The sequence below is a fragment of the Arachis ipaensis genome, chromosome B10 (genome assembly GCF_059453495.1).
Source record: "Arachis ipaensis isolate K30076 ecotype BB chromosome B10, ASM5945349v1, whole genome shotgun sequence".
In the NCBI taxonomy this organism is placed as follows: Eukaryota; Viridiplantae; Streptophyta; class Magnoliopsida; order Fabales; family Fabaceae; genus Arachis; species Arachis ipaensis.
In genome coordinates, this window is record NC_142435.1 from 43,802,201 (window position 1) to 43,826,441 (window position 24,241).

General features: G+C 38.8%; 1 pseudogene; it reads right to left on the reverse strand.

The window, feature by feature from the left end:
- Positions 1-5,135: 5,135 nt before the first annotated feature.
- Positions 5,136-22,386, reverse strand: LOC148579860 (uncharacterized; annotated as a pseudogene).
- Positions 22,387-24,241: the final 1,855 nt, after the last annotated feature.

Sequence of the window (24,241 nt, forward strand, 5' to 3'; positions counted from 1 at the left end):
TGATTAGTATAGTTTACCCTTTTTTTAGCAAGAGATAACTTAGTTTAATTTGAAAATATAAAAAGGAAGTAAACTAGAGACTTGAACATAATAGAAACAACCCACACCTTGTATATATAGCATTCCATGTTAGTTAGTTAACAACATTTCATCAAGGAGAAACACAAACTTTAAAGCCACTCAAAATAAATTTTACATTGAGAATAATGGGAACTCTTGATTTTTACTTGCATGACATATATAACTGATATATGATTTCTGAGTTAGAGAACATACAGCCTGTGATTTTTGAGCTTAATTGTATGGTTACATTCAAACCATAATTTTTATTCCTGTGTGTTCCACCCTTCTTATTTATTCTGGTGTTCTTTACTTTGTTTTAATCTATATGTCCGATTATAGAATAGAAATACATACCAAGAGAGTGATTGAGGCCATTGTTTGATTTTGGCTCACTTATCCCAAATTAGCCTACCTTTTACATCACCCTTGTCAGCCCCCTTGAGCTTTTAAACCCCCTCTTATTCTATAAACCACAATACTAGCCTTAAGCAGAAAAACAAAATAAAAATCCCAAGTTGAATCCTTGGTTAGTTTAAGATAGAAATTGTGTAATTGTTTAAGTGTGGAAAACCTATTGGGAACATGGATGATAAAAACAAAGGGTAGAAAGTTGAAAAGAATAAAATAATTTAAAATAAAAATTTTTTGGGAAGCCTGCTCATGTGAAATCAAAATAATTGAATTACCATGTGCATAAAATATATATATATATATATATATATATATATATATATATATATATATTTATTTATTTATTTATTTATTTATTTATTTATTTTTCAGTATTTGTATAAAGGGGATACAAAAGAATTCCCCAAATGCAAAATAAAGCAATGCACATGGGACAAAATTAAAACTAATGCATGAGCATCTAACATCAAAAGTGGGAAAATATGGGTAAAATAGGTAAAGAAGCTTTACTTTACAAAGTATGTATGTTAGGTGAGATCTTAGACTAATCAAGGATTCGCTTAATTAGCTCACTTAGCCTTATACATATACCCTTACCTTTACCTTGGCCCTCATTACAACCTTAATTAAAGACCTCATGACTTTTGTATGCCTATATTCTATAATTGTTGATTGGTTAGATGAAGAACAAGGTTATAGAAAGTAAGGATAAAAAGAAGAATAGAGTGATTAACCCAATAAACACTGAGTGACCAGAGAGTAAACACAAAATCCAGTGAGGGTTCAATAGCTCATTAACATATATCTCTGCTTGAATTATTAATTGTCTTACAAGTTTATAAAATATTTTTTCCCATCTCAATTGTAAAAGTGCTTCATCATTATCTGAGGTCTGGCTATATATATGATTCCTTGAGAAATGTGAATAAATTCAACTACATGTGAGCTTTATATACAAGTGAATAAAAATAATTAGAATTGCATGATGCATTTAGGTAGTTGTATTTAGAATAGATTGTATTGCATGAGATTCCACCACTTCAACCTTACCTTACTCTTTATCATGGATTTAGCATGAGGCATGCTATTGTTCAAGTGTGGGGAGGTTGATAAACCCATATTTTATGATATATTCTGTGCCTAATTTAAGTGATTTATTTAATCCTTCACTCACTTATTCATATTAATTGCAGGGTTTTACTTTCCCTTCCTTATTATGTGATGTATGTGAAAAACATGTTTCCTATGCTTAAAAATAATTATTTTTGATTACCCTTTATTTCCATTCGATGCCGTGATTCGTGTGTTGAGTAGTTTCAGATCTTCTATGGCAGGAATGACTTAAAGGATGAAAAGGAAACATACAAAAATGGAAGAAAAGTACAAAACGGAGTTTTTGAAGAAACAGGCAGCGATGCGATCACATGGACGATGCGGCCGCATGCCAGCGCGAATTAACAGCGACGCGACCGCGTGCTTGACGCGATCGCGCGATAAGGAAAACTCCAATTGACGCGACCGCGTGACCCACGCGGCCGCGTGACAGAGGTTACGCACCAAAAATTACAGAAAACACTCCCAGCGATTTCTGAAGCCCTTTTTGGCCCAAATCCAAGTCCAGAAGGCACAGATAAGAGGTTATGAAGTGGGGGAATGCATCCATTCAGAGGGAGTCTCCAATTAGTTACTTTTCATGATTTAGATTTAGTTTTGAGGGAGGTTCTCTCCTCTCTCTTTAGGATTAGGATTTAGATTTAGGATTTTATTCGCTTTCAGGATTATCTTTTTATCAGGTTCAACATTCCTTTTTATTTATCTTTTCAATTTAATTTATGAATTCTTCTATGTTACAGATTACTCTTTTGAATTAATGTTAATTGAGGTATTTCAGTTTATTATTGCTCTCCTTTATTTATATTACTGTTGCTTCCAATATGAAGACATTTTTATTCCGGTAGATTTACTTTTTCCCTTTTTGGTCTTGGTTAAGAAATCAGTAACTCAGGAGTTATCAAACTCAAACATGATTGATAATTGTTATCTTTGCTAATTGAATTGAACTTCAATAATCCCAATCTTTCCTTAGGGATTAACTAGGATTTGAGGATCTAACTAATTAGTCACTTGACTTTTCTTTACTTTAAGTAAAGACTAACTGAGTGGAATTAAGATTCAATCTTCATCATCATTGATAAGGATAACTAGGATAGGACTTCTAATTTCTCATACCTTGCCAAAAGTTTATTCTATAGTTATTTATTTACTTTACAGTCTTTTACTTATTTCAATTGCAATTTAAATTACTTGCTCCTCATCTTCAAAACCCCGATTTACAATCTCCATAACCGATAATAAGAACATACTTTCCTGTAGTTCCTTGAGAAGATGACTGATGAACGGATAATTTATACGCTTTTTGGCATTGTTTTGAGTATGTTTTTAGTATATTTTAATTAGTTTTTATTATATTTTTATTAGTTTTTATTTAAAAATCACATTTCTGGACTTTACTATTAGTTTGTATATTTTTCTGTGATTTCAGGTATTTTCTGGCTGAAATTGAGGGACCTGAGCAAAAATCTGATTCAGAGGCTGAAAAAGAACTGCAGATGCTGTTGGATTCTGACCTCCCTGCACTCAAAGTGTATTTTCTGGAGCTACAGAAGCCCAATTGGTGCGCTCTCAATTGTGTTGAAAAGTAGACATCCTGGGCTTTTCAGCAATATATAATAGTTTATACTTTGTCCAAGATTTGATGGCGCAAATTGGCGTTCCAAGACAGCTCAAGAATTTTGGCGTTTAACTCCAAAACTGGCACAAAAGCTGGAGTTAAATGCCCAAACTGGCACAAAAGCTGGCGTTTAACTCCAAGAAAAGTCTCTACACATGGAAGCTTCAATGCTCGGCCCAAGCACACACCAAGTAGGCCCGGAAGAAGACTTATGCATTAATTACCTATTTCTGTAACCCTAGGCTACTAGTTCTCTATAAATAGGACCTTTTGCTATTGTATTTTTTATCTTGGGACGTTTAGTCCTTAGACCTTTGAGGCTGGACATTCAGCCATGCTTACACTATTTGTTCTTATGTATTATCAACGGTGGGGTTTCTACACACCATAGATTAAGGTGTGGAGCTCTGCTGTTCTTCATGAATTAATACAAAGTACTATTGTTTTTCTATTCAACTCAAGTTTATTTCTTCTCCAAGATATTCATTCATTCTTCAACAACTTAATGAATGTGATGATCCGTGACACTCATCATCATTCTCACCTATGAACATGTGCCTGACAACCACCTCTGTTCTACTAGCAATGGCTTGAATGCGTATCTCTTGGGTTTCTAATCTAAGATTGGAACCTTCGTGGTATAGGCTAGAATTATTGGCGGCCATTCCTGAGATCTGGAAAGTCTAAACCTTGTCTGTGGTATTCCGAGTAGGATCTGGGAAGGGATGACTGTGACGAGCTTCAAACTCGCGATTGTGGGGCGTGTGACAGACGCAAAAGGATCAATGGATCCTATTCCGACATGATCGAGAACCGACAGCTGATTAGCCGATGTTGTGACAGAGCATCAGGACCATTTTCACTGAGAGGACGGGATGTAGCCATTGACAACGGTGATGCCCAACATAAAGCTTGCCATGGAAAGGAGTATGAATGATTGGAAGAAGGCAATAGGAAAGCAGAGGTTCAAGGGGAACAAAGCATCTTCATACGCTTATCTGAAATCCACCAATGATTTACATAAGTATCTCTATCTTTACTTTATGTTTATTTTCATCACCTTAAACTCCATAACCATTTGAATCTGCCTGACTGAGATTTACAAGATGACCATAGCTTGCTTCAAGCCGACAATCTCCGTGGGATCAACCCTTACTCACGTAAGGTTTATTACTTGGACGACCCAGTGCACTTGCTGGTTAATTGTGCGGAATTGTGACAAAGTGTGATTCACGTTTAAGAGCGCCAAGTCCTTTGGCACCATTGTTGATGATCACAATTTCGTGCACCAACGACCCGAGGTTTAAATACTTCGGTTATCAATTTATTTAGGGGTTTGTTACTTGTGACAACCAAAACGTTTTTACGAAGGGATTTCTGTTGGTTTAGAAACTATACCTACAACGTGACTGTTTTTATAAAATTTTTTACTGGCAAAAATTCTAACGTCAGAGGACCAAGCGATTGACTTGGAAAAATTTCTAACAATGGAAGAAATTAAGAAAGTGGTGTGGAGTTATGGATCAACTAAGGCTCCTAGACCGGATGGTTTTAATATGTTCTTCATCAAGAGGACTTGGGATATCATTGGTGGAGAATTCAGTGAGACCGTGATGGAATTCTTCAGAACGGGTTATCTACCAACAAGTCTCAACATGACATGGGTGGTGTTGGCTTCAAAGGTTGACGTTCCAATAGAGATAAAAGACTTCAGGCCATTAAGCATGATTGAAAGTGTATATAAAGTCATCTAAAAAATTATGGTAGATAGAATAAAGAAGGTAATGAAAAATTTAGTAGGAGAAGTACAAGCAGCTTTCATTCAAGACAGATAAATCCTAAATGGCGCTCTCATTGCGTGTGAAACGGTGGCATGGTTGAAAAATAAAAAGAAAGAAGGGATTATCTTAAAGCTAGATTTTCAGAAAGCTTATGATACGGTCAGATAGAGCTTTGAAAACCATGACTTAGATTGGATGAAGTTTGGATTTAAGTGGAGAGAGTGGATAGAAGGACTTCTAAAAATATCAATGATGTCATTCCTAATAAATGGCAGCCCAACTGAACCATTCCAAATGAAACGTGGGTTGCGCCAAGAGGACCCTATTTCATCCTTGCTCTTAATTCTGATAGCCGAAACTTTAAACAAAATGTTGGGGATGGCGATGGGAAAAGGCCTAACATGGGGTATAGAGGTGGGAGGAGACAAAATTCTCCTATCACACCTACAGTTTGCAGATGACACAGTTTTTTTCTGTCTGGAAAAAAAAAAAGCTTATAAAGAATAACAGAAGAATACTAGATTGCTTTGGATTAATGTCTGGTCTGGTTATAAATTACAAGAAATCAGTTCTAATTCCAATAAATGTGGTAGAGTCAGAAGCGAAGAAACTAGCAGATGAAATAAGATGCCCAGTTGGTAAGCTCCTGATGTCATATTTGGGTATTCCTTTAGGGGCAAACCCAAGAAGAGTGTCAACTTGAAAACCGGTGATAGAAAAAAATTGAGAAGAAGCTAGCCAAGTGGAAGGTGGGACTGTTGTCAAGAGTAGGGAGATTAGTCATGATCAAAATAGTGATAAATAATCCGCCTTTATACTATCTGAGTTTGTTCAAAATGCCTAAAGTAGTGGAAAAAAAGATCATATCACTACAATCAATTTTTTTTGTGCGGAGAGAGGGACAGAAAAATGCCACGCTCCTCTTTAAATGATGGTAGAGATTCTCTGCAGAAGGCAAGCCTCTTTGGAAGCGAAGTGTGACCACTTGTAATGGCAGTAACTTAGAAAAAATATTGATGAAAAATAAAGAACCCAAATCAAATGGCCCCTGGAGCGACATAATGAAAAGTGTCAAACAATGTAACTGGTTAAAAGATTTTGCATGGACAGCAATTAAAATGTAGAGTAATACCCCAAATAGGTCCCCAAAGATTTGGCGGTTCGACAGATTTGTCCCTCATAAAAATTAACTAGGTCCCGGATCCTCAAAATTTCTAGATATATGCCATATAGGTCTCCAATCCAGCTTGAAACGGTTAACATGATACTCTATCTCCTACGTGGAGGTTGTAGGTGTGACGTGTTAGGTAAAGTGATAAACTCCAATTTTGTGGTTTATCTTGTGCTTAATTTGGGGGATTTTATCAACTTATCTCACATTTATTCAATGAAATAGCATGGTTTTGTAATTCTCCCTTAATTTCTACTTAAGTGTAAAAACATACTTTTTAGGCCCTTAAATTGGTGATTTTAATTCACCTTAATTCCATTCGATGCCTTGATATGTTTGTTGAGTGATCTCAGGTTCATAAGGCAAGTATTGGATGGAAGAAGTGAGGAGAAAAGCATGCAAGGTGGAGAATTCATGAAAAATGAGCATTTGGAGAATTAAGGGCCACGCGCACGCGTCATCCACGCGTACGCGTGAGAAGGACATTCGCAAAGCCACGCGTACGCGTCAGCCATGCATACGTGTGAGGAGGAATTCTTGCCAGCGACGCGTACGTGTCACCCATGGGCACGCGTGATGTCAGGCACGTTATCCACTTAAAGTGAATTCGCTGGGGGCAATTTCAGAGCTTCTCAGGCCCAAATCCAACTCGTTTCTGAGGCTATTTCATGCAAACTTCAAGCTTGGACAAAGGGGGGACAATTAGTTTTAGGTTAGCATCATGTAGGTTAGTTTCTAGAGAGAGAAGCTCCCTCTTCTCTGTAGAATTAGGGTTCTTAGGTTACTTTTCATCTTAGATCTAGGTTTATTTTCTTGTTCTCATCTTATTTCTTTTATATTTTCATGCTCTAGTAGTTTAATTCTCTTAGTCTGTAGTGTTAATTTCCCTTTTCATGCCTCCTTTCATGTTGATGTTCTCTTGTTGGATTTGGATCTCATTTAATGCATTTTTATGTTTTATGTTCTTTGATGTTTAATTGAGTTGTTGTTATTGTTTCCTTGCAATTGGTAGTTGTAGAATTTATCTCTTCTTGCACTTTTATTATGCTTTCCTTTTACACCCACCAAGTGTTTGACAAAATGCTTGGTTGGATGTTAGAGTAGATTTTTGAGCATTCTTGGCGTGGAAAGAGAAATTAGGCAATCTTGAGTCATGAACACCCAACTTAAGTTGGCGATCTAGAGTTGTTAGTCTTATTTGACGTTCTCTCGTGGAAGTTAATATTGTACCTTCTTCTTGGTTTGAGTTGACTAAATAGGACAAGCTCTTGATAATTATTGTGATATGATTAACTAGTCTTATTTGACGTTCTCTCGTGTGAAGTTAATATTGTACCTTCTTCTTGGTTTGAGTTGACTAAATAAGATGAATTCTTGTTAATCATTATATGACTAGGATAGAAAGCCTATATTCTCAATCCTTGCCATGAATATCTCTCTTTATTACTTGCTTTCTTTAGTTGTTACCTTTATTTTCTTGCCATTTATTTTCTTGTCCCTTTTACAAATCAAACCCCCCTTGTTTCCTTCACAGCCAACAATTGACCACTTCATTGCAATTCCTTGTGAGACGACCCGAGGTTTAAATACTTCGGTTAATTCTTATTGGGGTTGTACTTGTGACAACCAATCTAATTTAAATTTGATGTGAGGATCGATTATCGGTTTGTGCTATGTTCACAACGAAATTATTTTGTTCGAAATTCCGAACCGATACAAATCCTCACTATCAAATTTATGGCGCCGTTTCCGGGAAATTGCAATGGTGTTATATTATTGGCTATTGTATATATGTTGATATTGTGAATATGCTTCTTTGTTAGTTTTTGCTTGTTTTAGGAGTTAGTTCTTTTTTATTAGTTCTTGTTAGCTTTTGTTTTTGTTTTCTCTTGTCACCATGAATTCTCATCACTTTGGCTATGAGTTTGGTTACAATTATGTTGTAGGGAATGAAAACTTCAATGAGGAACCACATTGTGGGAATGGATATCAAATTAGGGAGGAGCGACATGTTTATGGTCAACCTTCATGGCAACAACCTCCTCAAATCTCTCATGGTTATAATCCACCCCACAATGTACCCAATTATGAACCAAACCCTCAATATTGTTGTCCACCATACTCACAAGCCTCATACCACCATTTACCTCCATATGATCCTAACCCATATCCAGCATACCAACCACCATATGAACCATATCTAGAACTACCACATCCCCAATACAAATACTCCCATGAACCACAAATTCTATACACACCACCTCAAGACTTTCACCAATATGAACTACCTTCCAACTATAATACCTTTCCCTCAAACAATGAACCCTTTCTTGCACCATGATGCCAGGGCATCATGGCTTGCTTTTCTATACTTTTTCACCTTTAATTTTTACTATTCATGCTTAATTATTGAGTATTTTTGTGCTTAAATCATAGATTACTTTCATCTCTTTGAGTTGATCTATTTTGTAGAATTTGGTGGAAAAAGGAAGTAAAAAGCACAAAACAAGCATGAAAAAAGAAAGGAGCTTAAAAGAGAAGTAGAGAAGGGCCAAGGAAGAAGTAGAAAAAGCAACGTTGGTGGCCAAAGTTGGCTCACCAACATTGCCTCAAACGTGCCAAGAAAGAGGTGCAACATTGGAGCCAAAGTTGGTGGTCCAACATTGCTGGCAACGTTGAAGTACAAAGTTGGAGAACGTTGGTGATGATCAAACGTTGATGAAGAAGAGGAGAGGCCAAAGTTGGAGCCAAAGCTAGCCTCGAACGTTACTTCCAACTTTCCATGCTCAAGAGGGCAACGTTGGAGCCAAAGTTGGCCTCCAACGTTGCCTCCAACTTTGCTCCTGACAGCCTGACTGTGCCTTCTTCAAATAATAATAACTTGAGCTACAGAGCTCTAAATGAGGTGATTTCAAAGGCGTTGGAAAGTAGGAATCTAGAGATTTCCAATAATATATGGCACTACATGGTGGACACTATAATTAAGGGAGAAAACTACCCCAAAAGTGCAAAGATGAACATAGTATCAACCTATAGTAAGGCCAGCTGACCTCTTCACTTTCCATGGCGTATAACTCGAGATGTAGAGCTCCAAATGATGCGCTTCTAACGATATTGGAAAGTAGAAATTTAGGGCTTTCCAACAATATATAATAGTATGGGGTGGACAATAAGTTTGAGCTTCAGAATCAGATGTTGTTACCAACGCTGGTGCACCAATGCTGGGTCAACCGTTGGGTCTAACTTTGGGTACAACTTTGGGTCAAACGTTGGATCAAACATTGAAGCGAGCCTGAGAGTATTTCTCAACGCCTGTGACACCAAAAATGACCCCAATAAATGCCAATACACCCCTGAAGCATGCGTTCACCTCTCAAGCAAGCAGAGCTCAATAACCTCACTCAATCAAAGGCACAAGAAGCACCTAGAATAGGAATTTTTATTTAATTGTAATTTGCTTTTAATTTCATTTGATTTTGTAATTTAGGAGAGCCTATATAAAGGCCTTAGTTTCTACATTCAAAAGGGGGGGGGATCAAGTACTGTACTGGGAGACATTGAGCCAAGGAGGGAGTCTTCGGACTCCTCTTCCCCACCATTCTCTTCTCCTCTTTCACTTTCTTACTTGTAAATATTTTAGTTATGAATCACTAACTCTTTCCATTGGGAAAGAAAGCTTTATTGTTATTTGATGGATTAAATTGTTTTACTTCTTCTTCCTCCTTTCATTCTCTTTGATTTATTAGAAAGATTTCATTCTTCATTTAAGCATTCAATTGTCTTGGAAGAGAAATTGAATGTACTTGGGTTTTGTGATAGGCTTGGAAGAGAAATCACAGAACCGTGCTTGAAATCTTTCTCACATTGGATTAGGTTGGGGGTTGGATGGATATAATGACATGTAATCCTACCAATACTTTGATCTAAGAAGGTGGTGGTATAATCAGTGACCAAACTTCATCTCTTCCCATGAGAAATTTGATCAAGGAATTGGGCAATTGTTCAAGCTTAGAGAGATTGAATTGCCAAGGAAGTGGGATTCAATCACCTAAGATTGTTAAGAGATCAATGAGTTGCATGGATTGAGGAAGAGATGAAAGTAATTGATCTGGAGAATTCAATATCTCTCTATCCCAATGCTCTTCTTTTCTTTTACTTTTAGTTATTTACTTTCTTGTACTTTTCTTTCTTGCATTTACTTTCCCGTACTTTACTTTTCTTGCTCTTTTATTTTCCAGCACTTTACTTCTCTTGCCATTTACTTTTTTTCACTTTATTGCTCTCCTTTACTTTTATGTCATTTACATTTCCTTGTTGCTCATCATCCAATTGTTCTTGTCTAACTAGGCTAATTAATTAACCGTTGCTTGCTTAATCCGTTAATCTCTGTGGGATTCGACCTCACTCTATTGTGAGTTATTACTTGACGACAATTCGGTATACTTGCCGAAGAGAAATTTGTAGCGATACAAGTTTCCGTGCATCACACCACTGCCCCTAATAGACGAAGGTCTTGATAAACCACTATTTTATGATTTATCTTGTGCTCAATTGAGTGGTTTTTATCAAGTCTTTGCACACCTATTCATATAAATTGCATAATTTTACAAATCCTTCCTAATTCTGTTCTATGATTGAAAACTTGCTTTCCAAACCTTTAAATTGTGTATTTTTAACTCCTCTGTATACCATTCGATGCCGTGATCTATGTGTTAAGCGTTTTCAGGCTTTATAGGGCAGGAATGGCTTAGAGGAGAGAAAGGAAGCTTGCAAAAATGGAAGGAACACAAGAAACTAAGGAGACAACCAGCGAGGAGCGACGCACACGCATGGCTCATGCGTGCGCATGATTTGGAGATTTTCATGGCGACGCGCGCGCGCACCTGACACGTACGCGTGAGAAGCGAGATCGCACGGCGACGCGTGTGCGTACCTGACGCGTATGCGTGACATGCGAAGATGACCATCGACGCGTACGCGTGACTGACGCGTACGCGTGACATGCGCCACGTGCAGAAAATGCTAAAACCGCTGGGGACAACTTTGGGCTGAGTTTAGACCCAGTTTTTGGCCCAAAAACACAGATTAGAGCCAGGGGACAAGCAGAGACTCAACACACATTGACACATTCTCATTCGCATAGTTTTTAGTTTTAGATTAGAATCTTAGAGAGAGAAATCACTACTTCCTCTAGGTTTTCTTCACATACACAGTTTTAGAGTTTTATGCTTTTGATTTTGAATATTGAGAAGAGTTACTTCCTCCATTGAAGTTTCCATTATTCTAGTTTGTTTTCTTATTCCTTTACTCTTTTGATTACCTATTAACCCTGTTCAGATACGTATGTTTAGGATTTTGGGATTTATTAATGCAAAGAATTATTTTTATCTTTAATTAATTTTCAGTTATTATTTTAATTAATTTATCATGTCTTCTTTTTATTCCCTTTATATGTTTGTGAAGGTTGTATTCATGTCAATGGAGTAGACTTCCAACTTGACTTGGGAGTTGATTAAAAGGAGACCCTTGAGTTGGAATACTCAAGTGTCAATTGGGAATTAGAAGTTGTTGGCTGGCTCTCTAGTCTCTAACTCCAATCCTTCTTTAGGAGAGGATCAGGACTTGGGATTCAGAGCTGGTTAGTTAGTTACTTGACTTTCCTTTATTCAGTAAAGGATAACTAAGTAGAAACAACAATCTATTATCATTACATTTGGAAAAATTCAACAAGGATAGAAATTCCAATTAATCTTCTCCCAGTCAAGGCTTTTTATTTCGATTATATAAATTCTCTTGTTAATTTCCATTGCCTTAATTTATAATTATTTATTTTCCTGTTCTCCAACTCTTAAAATTTCTCAGAAAATTCCTGACTAATAAAATAGAACCCTTTTGTCAACTCGTTGGGAGATGACCTGAGATTTCTACTCCCAGTATTTTTATTCTTAATTTGTGACAACTCTTTTTAAATTGGTAAGCGGAATTTTTGTCGGCTAAGAACTGTACTTGCAATGCTGTTTTCTCTATAAATTCTTAATCAGTGTATTTCCGCCCATTCAATTTTTGGCGCCGTTGCCGGGGAGTTGCAATTGCGTGCTAAATTATTAGTTGGTGTAAATATTTCTAATTTTACATATTTGTATATTTTATTTTATTTTATTACCATGAGTTGTATGTTTCTTTCATTGAATGACGCATTCATTGCCTGATCCAAGCTTAGCCGCGTTTGATCCTGAAATTGAAAGAACTATTTCACGTATTAGGTGAGCTCGGTATCGGTTAGCCTCTAAGGGCGAATCTGAAACGCCATTTGAGGAAAAAACAAGCTCCTCTTCTACTGATTCTGTTGATTTACGTGCAGGTAATATGGCAGAGCCCAAAAGGATTACTCTCCAGGAAGCAGGAGCTCCAGACTTTACACTGCAACCGTATCAAGTGCGTCACCCAAATCTGGCTGCAGATTTTGAACTGAAGACTGCGCTAATCAACTTACTGCCCAAGTTTCATAGCTTACCTGTTCAAGAGCCTATCAAGCACCTCAGGGATTTTCAGACAGCCTGCTCAACTACTAGGCATCATGGTGTAGACGAGACTACTATTTGGATGTATGCCTTCCCATTTTCTCTTGAGGGAAAGGCAAGGGAGTGATTCTATACTTAACCTGAAGAGGTCGTTACCAATTGGGATCTGCTCAGAAGGGAGTTTTTGAAAAAATACTTTCTAGCTGAAGTTACAGATAGACTGAGGAAAGAGATTTTCTGCATTATCCAAGGTGAGTCAGAGACCCTTTATGAATATTGGGAGTGCTTCAAGAATCTTCTAGATTCATGTCTCCACCACAAGATTGATCAGATGGTGTTGATCAGCTACTTCACACAAGGCATGAAGCCTCAGGATAAGACTACATTAGATGCTGCAAGTAATGGTTGTCTGAAGAAGTACAAGACGGCGACAGAAGCTTGGCAACTGATCACTGATCTAGCAGAGTCTACCCGGAATGCCAGGCATAGGAACAACCATCCCAAGGCTATTGCGGAGGTTTCCTCTAGCAGTGAGACTGCTGCCCTCACCCAGACTCTGGGAGAGATGACCAACATACTGAAGCAGCTACAGCTGAATCAACAATAATCTCAGCCTCCCCCACAACAACAGTGTCAACAGTTGGTTCTTCAGAGAGTGTGCAGAATATGTGCCTGTTATACTCATTACACTGATGAGTGTCCGCAGCTCCAACAAGAAGACAACACCTTGGCAGCTACTCATAATTTCTATGACCGCCCGAATCAAGGATACTATCAACAAGGCGGCAATTATAACCAAGGTGGGAACTACAACCAAGATTGGCAAGATAACTCCAACCAAGGCTGGAAAGATAATTCCAACCAAGGATGGAGGGATAACTACAACCGAGGAGGTAGAGATAATAGTGGGAATCAGAGGTGGAACAACAATAATAGATAGCAGAACCAAAACCAGCCTTACAGGGCACCTCACCAAAGGCAGTCCCAAGCGTCTCAGAACAACCAACAGCAAGCCCCTCAAATCACTTACCCTTCTTCCACAATGATGAGATGCTTCTCTCTATTGTACAAGGACAGAAAGACCTTCAGAATACACTTACCTCTAGCATCAATGGTCTTACCTCCACCCTACAAGCTCTCATCTCCCAGATGGAACCACCTTCCGCTCCCAACAATCAACCCTCCAACTCCAGTGCAATTCCTTCTCAACCTTTACCCAACCCCAAAGGTGGCATCAATGCCATCACTTTGAGGTTCGAAATCACACTGCAAGAGAGAAGTCATGAGGAGCCAAGCCCAAAGGAGGACATTCAAGCTGAAGATATTGTTAAGGTAGAGGATGCTGAAAAGGAGGATGAGGTACAAGACATGGTTGAGGAAGAAGCAGCTCAACCAGAGAATAGCGCACCAATAGGAGCTGAAGCTACAAGAGACGCCATCCCTATCCCCTTTCCGCACCTTGCTAGAAAGTTCAGAAAGCAGATGGAGCTCGACCCAAAGATGGTAGAGATCTTCAAAAAGGTTGAGGTAACCATTCTCCTTTTTGATGCTATTAGCCAGGTACTTAAATATGCAAAGTTTCTAAAGGATTTGTGCATGCATAAGAATAGAATACAGGATTTAGAAACTATTCCCTTAGGTAGCTCTATATCTGCTTTAATGGGTGCCATACCAGAAAAGTGTGGGGATCCGGGGCCATGCATGGTTACATGTACCGTTGGGGGTGTACAATTTTTTGACTGCATGTGTGATTTAGGCGCATGTGTTAGCATTAAGCCGTTATCTGTATATGATGCTTTGAGGCTCCCTCCCTTAAAAAGGTCGGCAGCACGTTTTGTTTTAGAAGATAAAAGCATAATCTCGGTGGTATGAATTGCTGAGGACGTGCTGGTGAGCATTGGTGCACGAAATTGCAATCTCACTTTTGTAACTCCGCACAACTAACCAGCAAGTGCACTAGGTCGTCCAAGTAATACCTTACGTGAGTAAGGGTCGATCCCACGGAGATTGTCGGCTTGAAGTAAGCTATGGTTATCTCGTAACTCTTAGTTAGGATATCAATAACTCTGAGATTTAATTGTAAAAAGTAAAAGAACATGAAATAAATACTTGTTTTGCAGTAATGGAGAATAGGTTGAGGCTTTGGAGATGCTTTGTCTTCTGAACCTCTGATTTCCTACTGTCTTCTTCTTCATGCATGCAAGGCTCCTTCCATGGCAAACTGTATGTTGGGTTTCACCGTTGTCAATGGCTACCTCCCGTCCTCTCAGTGAAAATGTTCAACGCGCTCTGTCACAGCACGGCTAATCATCTGTTGGTTCTCGATCATGTCGGAATAGAATCCAGTGATTCTTTTGCATCTGTCACTAACGCCCCACAATCACGAGTTTGAAGCTCGTCACAGTCATTCAATCCTTGAATCCTACTCAGAATACCACAGATAAGGTTTAGACCTTTCGGATTCTCAAGAATGGCCGCCAATGGATTCTAGCTTATACCACGAGGATTCTGATCAAAGAATTCAAGAGATACACAGTCAATCGAAGGTAGAATGGAGGTGGTTGTCAGGCACACGTTCATAGGTGAGAATGGTGATGAGTGTCACGGATCATCACATTCATCAGGTTGAAGAACAAGTGGTATCTTGGAATAGAACAAGCATGATTGAATGGGGAAAAACAGTAGTAATTGCATTAATCTATCAAGACACAGTAGAGCTCCTCACCCCCAACCATGAGGTTTAGAGACTCATGCCGTAGAAGATACAAAATAAAACGTGTAATGTGTCATGAGGTGAAAATATAATAGCAAAAGGTCCTATTTATAATGAACTAGTGACCTAGGGTTTACAGAAATGAGTAAATGACGTAAAAATCCACTTTCGGGGCCCACTTGGTGTGTGCTTGGGCTGAGCATTGAAGCATTTTCGAGTGGAGGCTTTTTCTGGAGTTAAACGCCAGCTTTTGTGCCAGTTTGGGCGTTTAACTCCAGCTTTGGTGCCAGTTCCGGCGTTTAACGCTGGGAATTCTAATGCTGACTTTGAACGCCGGTTTGGGCCATCAAATCTTGGGAAAAGTATAAACTATTATATATTTCTGGAAAGCCCTGGATGTCTACTTTTCAACTCAATTGAGAGCGCACCAATTGGGCTTCTGTAGCTCCAGAAAATCCACTTCGAGTGCAGGAAGGTCAGAATCCAACAGCATCTGCAGTCCTTTTCAGCCTCCGAATCAGATTTTTGCTCAGGTCCCTCAATTTCAGCCAGAAAATACCTGAAATCACAGAAAAACACACAAACTCATAGTAAAGTCCAGAAAAGTGAATTTTAAATAAAACTAATAAAAATATAATAAAAACTAACTAAAACATGCTAAAAACATACTAAAAACAATGCCAAAAAGCGTATAAATTATCCGCTCATCACAACACCAAACTTAAATCGTTGCTTGTCCCCAAGCAACTGAAAGTAAAATAGGATAAAAAGAAGAGAATATACAATGAATTCCAAAAACATCTATGAAGATCAGTATTAATTAGATGAGCGGGGCTTTTAGCTTTTTGCTTCTGAACAGTTTTGGCATCTCACTTTATCCTTTGAAGTTCAGAATGATTGGCATCTATAGGAACTCATAATCCAGATAGTGTTACTGACTCTCCTAGTTAATTATGTTGATTCTTGAACACAGCTAATTTATGAGTCTTGGCCGTGGCCCTAAGCACTTTGTTTTCCAGTATTACCACCGGATACATAAATGCCACAGACACATAACTGGGTGAACCTTTTTAGATTGTGACTCAGCTTTGCTAGAGTCCCCAATTAGAGGTGTCCAGGGTTCTTAAGCACACTCTTCTTTTTGCTTTGGACCTCGACTTTAACCGCTCAGTCTCAAGTTTTCACTTGACACCTTCACGCCACAAGCACAAGGTTAGGGACAGCTTGTTTTAGCCGCTTAGGCCAGGATTTTATTTCTGTGGGCCCTCCTATCCACTGATGCTCAAAGCCTTGGATCCTTTTTATCACCCTTGCCTTTTGGTTTAAAGGGGTATTGACTTTTTCTGCTTGCTTTTTCTCTTCTCTTTTTTTTTTCACATATATCTTTTTTTTTTGCAAGCTTTTCACTGCTTTTTCTTGCTTCCCGAATCAATTTTATGATTTTTCAGATCATCAGATAACATTTCTCTTTTTCCTTTCATTCTTTCAAGAGCCAACAATTTTAACATTCATAAACAATCAAATTCAAAAATATGCACTGTTCAAGCATTCATTCATAAAAACAATAGCATTGCCACCACATCAAGATAATTAAACTGTTTTAAAAATTGAAATTCATGCACTTCTTTTTCTTTTTCAATTAAAAATATTTTTCATTTAAGAAAGTTGATGGATTCATAGGACACTCATAGCTCTAAGGCATAGACACTAAGAGACTAATGATCATGTAATAAGACACAAACATAGATAAACATAAGCATAAAAATTCGAAAAACAGGAAAATAAAGAACAAGGAAATTAAAGAACGAGTCCACCTTAGTGATGGCGGTTTGTTCTTCCTCTTGAAGATCTTATGGAGTTCTTGAGCTCCTCAATGTCTCTTCCTTGCCTTTGTTGCTCCTCTCTCATGATTCTTTGGTCTTCTCTAATTTCATGGAGGAGGATGGAATGTTCTTGGTGCTCCACCCTTAGTTGTCCCATGTTGGAACTCAATTCTCCTAGGGAGGTGTTGATTTGCTCCCAATAGTTTTGTGGAGAAAAATGCATCCCTTGAGGCATCTCAGGGGTTTCATGATGATGATTTTCCTCATGCTCTTGTTGAGGTCCATGAGTGGGCTCTCTTGTTTGCTCCATCCTTTTCTTAGTGATGGGCTTGTCCTCTTCAATGAGGAGTCTTGGCCACAACTTCATAGAAGTGGTCTTGATGGACCTTTGAGATGAATCTCTCCATCTCTCATGACTCAAAGGTGGAAGCAATTGCCTTTCCATTCCTCTTTCTAGAGGTTTCTCCGGCCTTAGGTGCCATAAATGGTTATGGAAAAACAAAAAAAGCTGAGCTTTTCCACACCAAACTTAAAAGGTTTGCTCGTCCTCGAGCAAAAGAATAAAGAAAGGAGGAGAAAAAGAAGAGATGGATGAGATGGAGGTGTGTGAATTATTCGGCCAAGGGGGGGGGTTTTAGGTGGTTATGATGTGGAAAAGGAAGGAGTGATGGTTTGAATTTGAGTGGGCGGGTGTAGGTGGTTTGTATGATGGTTTTGGAGGAGTAATGGAGGTGATTGGTGGAGGTTATTTGGGGAAGAGTATTATGAAAAGGTGTGAAGAAGTGAGAGAGTGAGTTGAGGTTGGTGGGGATCCTGTGGGATCCACAGATCTTGAGGTGTCAAGGATTTCCCATCCCTGCACCAATTAGGCTTGCAAAATGCCCTTTGCTGCCAATCCTGGCGTTAAACGCCAGGTTGCTGCCCATTTCTGGCGTTTAACGCCAGCTTCTTGCCCTTTTCTGGCGTTAAACGCCAGTCTGGTGCCCATTTCTGGCATTAAACGCCCAGAATGGTGCCAGACTGGGCGTTTAACGCCCATTCTGCTGCCTTTACTGGCGTTTAAATGCCAGTAGGCTTCTCCTCCAGGGTGTGCTATTTTTCATTCTGTTTTTCAGTTTGTTTTTTCTTTTTCAATTGTTTTTGTGACTTCACATGATCATCAACCTACAGAAAACATAAAATAATAATGGAAAATAGAAATTAACATATATAAGTAAAATTGGGTTACCTCCTAACAAGCGCTTTTTTAATGTCAGTAGCTTGACAGTCGGCTCTCATGGAGCCTCACAGATACTCAGAGCATGATGATGGCCTCTTAACACCAAACTTAGAGTTTGGTTGTGGCCCTCCAACACCAAACTTAGAGTTTGAATGTGGGGGTTTTATTTGACTCTGTATTGAGAGAAGCCTTTCATGCTTCTTCCTTTTCCTGTCTGCAAACCATGGTGCTTCCTGAATGGCGAAGAGTTGCTCATCCGGAAAGGTTTCAGAGATCTCAGTAGGAGGGTGGGACACCCCTGCTACTGGTTCTATCCGGGACAGGTGATCAGCTACCTGGTTCTCTGTCCCTTTTTTGTCTCTTATTTCTATATCAAACTCTTGCAGAAGCAACACCCATCTTATGAGCCTGGGTTTTGAATCCTGCTTTGTGAGTAGGTATTTAAGAGCAGCATGGTCAGTATACACAATCACTTTTGAACCTACTAAATAGGGTCTAAACTTGTCAATGGCGTAAACCACTGCAAGTAACTCTTTTTCTGTGGTTGTGTAATTCTTCTGTACATCATTTAAAACATGGCTAGCATAGTAAATGACGTGCAGAAGCTTGTTATGCCTCTGTCCCAACACTGCACCAATGGCATGGTCACTGGCATCACACATTAGTTCGAATGGTAATGTCCAGTCAGGTGCAGAGATAACTGGTGCTGTGACCAGCTAGGCTTTCAGGGTCTCAAACGCCTGCAGACACTCTGTATCAAACACAAACGGCGTGTCAGCAGCTAGCAGGTTGCTTAGAGGTTTTGCAATTTTTGAAAAATTCTTTATGAACCTCCTATAGAATCCTGCATGTTTCAGAAAGCTTCTGATTGCCTTTACATTGGCAGGTGGTGGTAATTTTTCAATTACTTCCACTTTAGCTTGATCCACCTCTATTCCCTTGTTTGAAAATTTATGCCCAAGGACAATTCCTTCAGTCACCATGAAGTGACATTTTTCCCAGTTTAGAATTAGGTTGGTCTCTTGGCATCTTTTCAGAACAAGTGCTAAATGGTCAAGACAGGAGCTGAATGAGTCTCCAAATACTGAAAAGTCATCCATGAAGACTTCCAGAAATTTTTCCACCATATCAGAGAAAATAGAGAGCAAGCATCTCTGAAAGGTCGCAGGTGGATTGCACAGACCAAAAGGCATCCTTCTGTAGGAAAATACTCCAGAAGGACATGTGAATGCTGTTTTCTCTTGGTCCTGAGGATCCACTGCAATTTGGTTGTAACCTGAATAGCCATCCAAAAAGCAGTAATATTCATGACCTGCTAGTCTCTCTAGCATCTGGTCTATGAATGGTAAAGGAAAGTGATCCTTTCGGGTGGCTGTATTGAGCCTTCTGTAGTCAATACACATACGCCACCCTGTAACTGTTCTTGTAGGAACTAGTTCATTCTTTTCATTATGAACCACTGTCATGCCTCCCTTCTTGGGGACAACGTGGACAGGGCTCACCCAGGGACTATCAGAAATAGGATAAATAATCCCAGCCTCTAGTAACTTAGTGACCTCTTTCTGCACCACTTCCTTCATGGCTGGATTTAGCCGCCTCTGTGGTTGAACCACTGGCTTAGCATCATCCTCCAATAGGATCTTGTGCATGCATCTTGCTGGGCTAATGCCCTTAAGGTCACTTATGGACCACCCAAGAGCTGTCTTGTGTGTCCTTAGCACTTGAATTAGTGCTTTCTCTTCCTGTGGATTTAAAGCAGAGCTTATGATCACTGGAAAAGTGTCACCCTCTCCCAGAAATGCATATTTCAGGGATGGTGGTAGTGGTTTGAGCTCAGGTTTAGGAGGTTTCTCCTCTTCCTGAGGGATTTTCAGAGGTTCTTTTATTTCCTCTGATTCCTCCAGATCAGGCTGAACATCTTTAAAGATGTCCTCTAGCTCTGATTCAAGACTTTCAGTCATATTGACATCTTCCACCAGGGAGTCAATAATATCAACGCTCATGCAGTCATTTGACGTGTCTGGATGCTGCATAGCTTTGACAACATTTAACTTGAACTCATCCTCATTGACTCTCAGGGTCACTTCTCCTTTTTGGACATCAACGAGAGTTCGTCCAGTTGCTAGGAAAGGTCTTCCTAGAATCAGAGTTGCACTCTTGTGCTCCTCCATTTTCAGCACTACAAAGTCAGTGGGAAAGGCAAATGGCCCAACCTTGAGAATCATGTCCTCAATTATGCCTGATGGGTATTTAATGGAGCCATCAGCAAGTTGAAGACATATCCGGGTTGGTTTGACCTCTTCAGTCAAGCCAAGCTTTCTGATGGTGGATGTAGGTATTAGATTGATACTTGCTCCAAGGTCACATAGAGCTGTCTTAGTACAAGCACCCTCTATTGTGCATGGTATCATAAAGCTCCCTGGATCTTGAAGCTTCTCTGGTAAGCTTTTCAGAATGACTGCACTGCATTCTTCAGTGAGAAACACTTTTTCAGTTTCTCTCCAATCCTTCTTATGACTTAAGATCTCTTTCATGAACTTAGCATAAGAGGGTATTTGCTCAAGTGCCTCTGCAAATGGGATCTTTATCTCAAGAGTCCTGAGATAGTCTGCAAAGCGGGCAAATTGTTTATCCTGCTCTGCTTGGCAGAGTTTCTGAGGATAAGGCATCTTGGCTTTATATTCTTCAACCTTAGTTGCTGCAGGTTTATTCCCTACAGAGGTGGTTGGAGAAGCCTTCTTAGAGGGGTTACTATCAGCACTTGCAGGTGTCTGATCCCTCATTGGCGTTTGAACGCCAGGATTGGGTGCTGGATGGGCATTTAACGCCAGCTTCCCACCCTTTTCTGACATTTGAACGCCAGAACTGGACAAGGAATGGGCGTTTAACGCCAACTTTTCCCCCTTTTCTGGCGTTTGAATGCCAGAGTTATTCCTCTCTGGGCTCTTGATGTCCTCAGAGGGATTTTGGGCAGTGGTTTGGTCATCCTCTGTCATTTGTTCCTTTCTTGACTTTTTGCTACTTTGAGTTGAGTTATTCAATGTCTTCCCGCTCCTTAGTTGGACAGCTTGGCATTCTTCTGTTATCTATTTAGATAGCTGCTGTCTTGTCTGATTCAATTGTGCTTCTATATTCTTGTTAGTGTTTTTAGTGTCTTGGAGCATCTCTTTGAATTCTGCTAATTGTTTTGTCATAAGGAGTAATTGCTGATTAAGTTCAACAATCTGTTCTTGAGGATTGGGATCAGTAGTTACTGCCATAGCCTCTTCTTTTATGGAGGACTCACTGTTTGAGTACAGATGTTGATTTCTAGCAACTGTATCTATGAGTTCTTGAGCCTCTTCAATTATTTTTCTCATGTGTATAGATCCACCAGCTGAGTGGTCTAGGGACATCTGAGCTTTTTCTGTAAGCCCATAGTAGAAGATGTCTAACTGTACCCACTCTGAAAATATTTCAGAGGGGCATTTTCTTAGCATCCCTCTGTACCTCTCCCAGGCATTATAAAGGGATTCATGATCCTCTTGTTTAAAGCCTTGGATGTCCAGCCTTAGCTATGTCATCCTTTTTGGAGGGTAAAATTGATTTAGGAATTTGTCTGTTAACTGTCTCCATGTTTTTATGCTTGCTGTGGTTTGGTTATTTAACCACCTCTTAGCTTGATCTTTTACAGCAAATGAAAACAGTAATAATCTGTAGACATCCTGATCTACTTCTTTATCACATACTGTGTCAGCAATTTGTAAGAACTGTGCCAGAAACTCAGTAGGTTCTTCCTATAGAAGATCGGAATATTGGCAATTCTGCTGCACTATGATAATAAGTTGAGGGTTTAACTCAAAGCTTCTAGCTTTGATGGGAGGTATACAGATGCTACTCCCATATGCTGCAGTAATGGGGTTAGCATATGACCCCAGAGTCCTTCTGGACTGTTCACTTCCACTTATGTCCATGATGGAGAAAAGAGAATTGATATGAATTAATTTTTTTTATTTAATTAAAAGTGACCAAAAATAATAAAGGAAAATAAAATAAAATTTTGAAAACTAAAAGAAAATAAAATCAAAGCAAATTGAAAACTAAATTAATTAATTAATTAAAAAGATTTTGAAATTAGCAATAAAAAAAAGATATGATTGAAAATTATTTTGAAAAAGATATGATTTAGAAGATATGATTGCAAATTAAAAAAAAATATGATTGAAAATTATTTTGAAAAAGATCTGATTGAGAAGATATGATTGAAGAAATTAAAAAGATTTGATTTTTGAAAAAGATTGAAAAGATCAATTTTTGAAATTAGAATATTGACTTGACTAAAAAAAGATATGATTTTGAAAATCTTTGACTACTTTAATGCCAAATTTCGAAAATTATGAGTAAAATAAGGAAAAGATATTTTTTTTATTTTTGAATTTTAATGCGGAAAGAGAAAAACAACAAAATGACACTAAACTTAGAAATTTTAGATCAAAACACAGAGAACAAACAAGAAAACTTTGAATGTCAAGATGAACACCAAGAACACTTTGAAGATCAAGATGAACACCAAGAATAATTTTTGAAAAATTTTTAAGTAAATAAAAGCACAAGGGACACCAAACTTAAAATTTTTAGAAAATCAAGCTCAATATTTTCGAAAAATTAAAGGAAAAACAAAGAAGACACCAAACTTAATCTAAGCAACAAGATAAACCGTCAGTTGTCCAAACTCGAACAATCTCCGGTAACAGCGCCAAAAACTTGGTGCACGAAATTACAATCACACTTTTGTAACTCCGCACAACTAACCAGCAAGTGCATTGGGTCGTCCAAGTAATACCTTACGTGAGTAAGGGTCGATCCCACGGAGATTGTCGGCTTGAAGCAAGCTACGGTTATCTCGTAACTCTTAGTTAGGATATCAATAACTCTGAGATTTAATTGTAAAAAGTAAAAGAACATGAAATAAATACTTGTTTTGCAGTAATGGAGAATAGGTTGAGGCTTTGGAGATGCTTTGTCTTCTGAACCTCTGCTTTCCTACTGTCTTCTTCTTCATGCACGCAAGGCTCCTTCCATGGCAAACTGTATGTTGGGTTTCACCGTTGTCAATGGCTACCTCCCGTCCTCTTAGTGAAAATGTTCAACGCGCTCTGTAACAGCACGACTAATCATCTGTTGGTTCTCGATCATGTCGGAATAGAATCCAGTGATTCTTTTGCGTCTGTCACTAACGCCCCACAATCACGAGTTTGAAGCTCGTCACAGTCATTCAATCCTTGAATCCTATTCAGAATACCACAGACAAGGTTTAGACCTTCCGGATTCTCAAGAATGGCCGCCAATGGATTCTAGCTTATACCACGAGGATTCTGATTAAGGAATCCAAGAGATACACAGTCAATCGAAGGTAGAATGGAGGTGGTTGTCAGGCACACGTTCATAGGTGAGAATGGTGATGAGTGTCACGGATCATCACATTCATCAGGTTGAAGAACAAGTGGTATCTTGGAATAGAACAAGCATGATTGAATGGGAAAAACAATAGTAATTGCATTAATCCATAAAGACACAGCAGAGCTCCTCACCCCCAACCATGGGGTTTAGAGACTCATTCCGTAGAAGATACAAAATGAAACGTGTAATGTGTCATGAGGTGAAAATATAATAGCAAAAGGTCCTATTTATAATGAACTAGTGACCTAGGGTTTATAGAAATGAGTAAATGACGTAAAAATCCACTTCCGGGGCCCACTTGGTGTGTGCTTGGGCTGAGCATTGAAGCATTTTCGAGTGGAGGCTTTTCCTGGAGTTAAACGCCAGCTT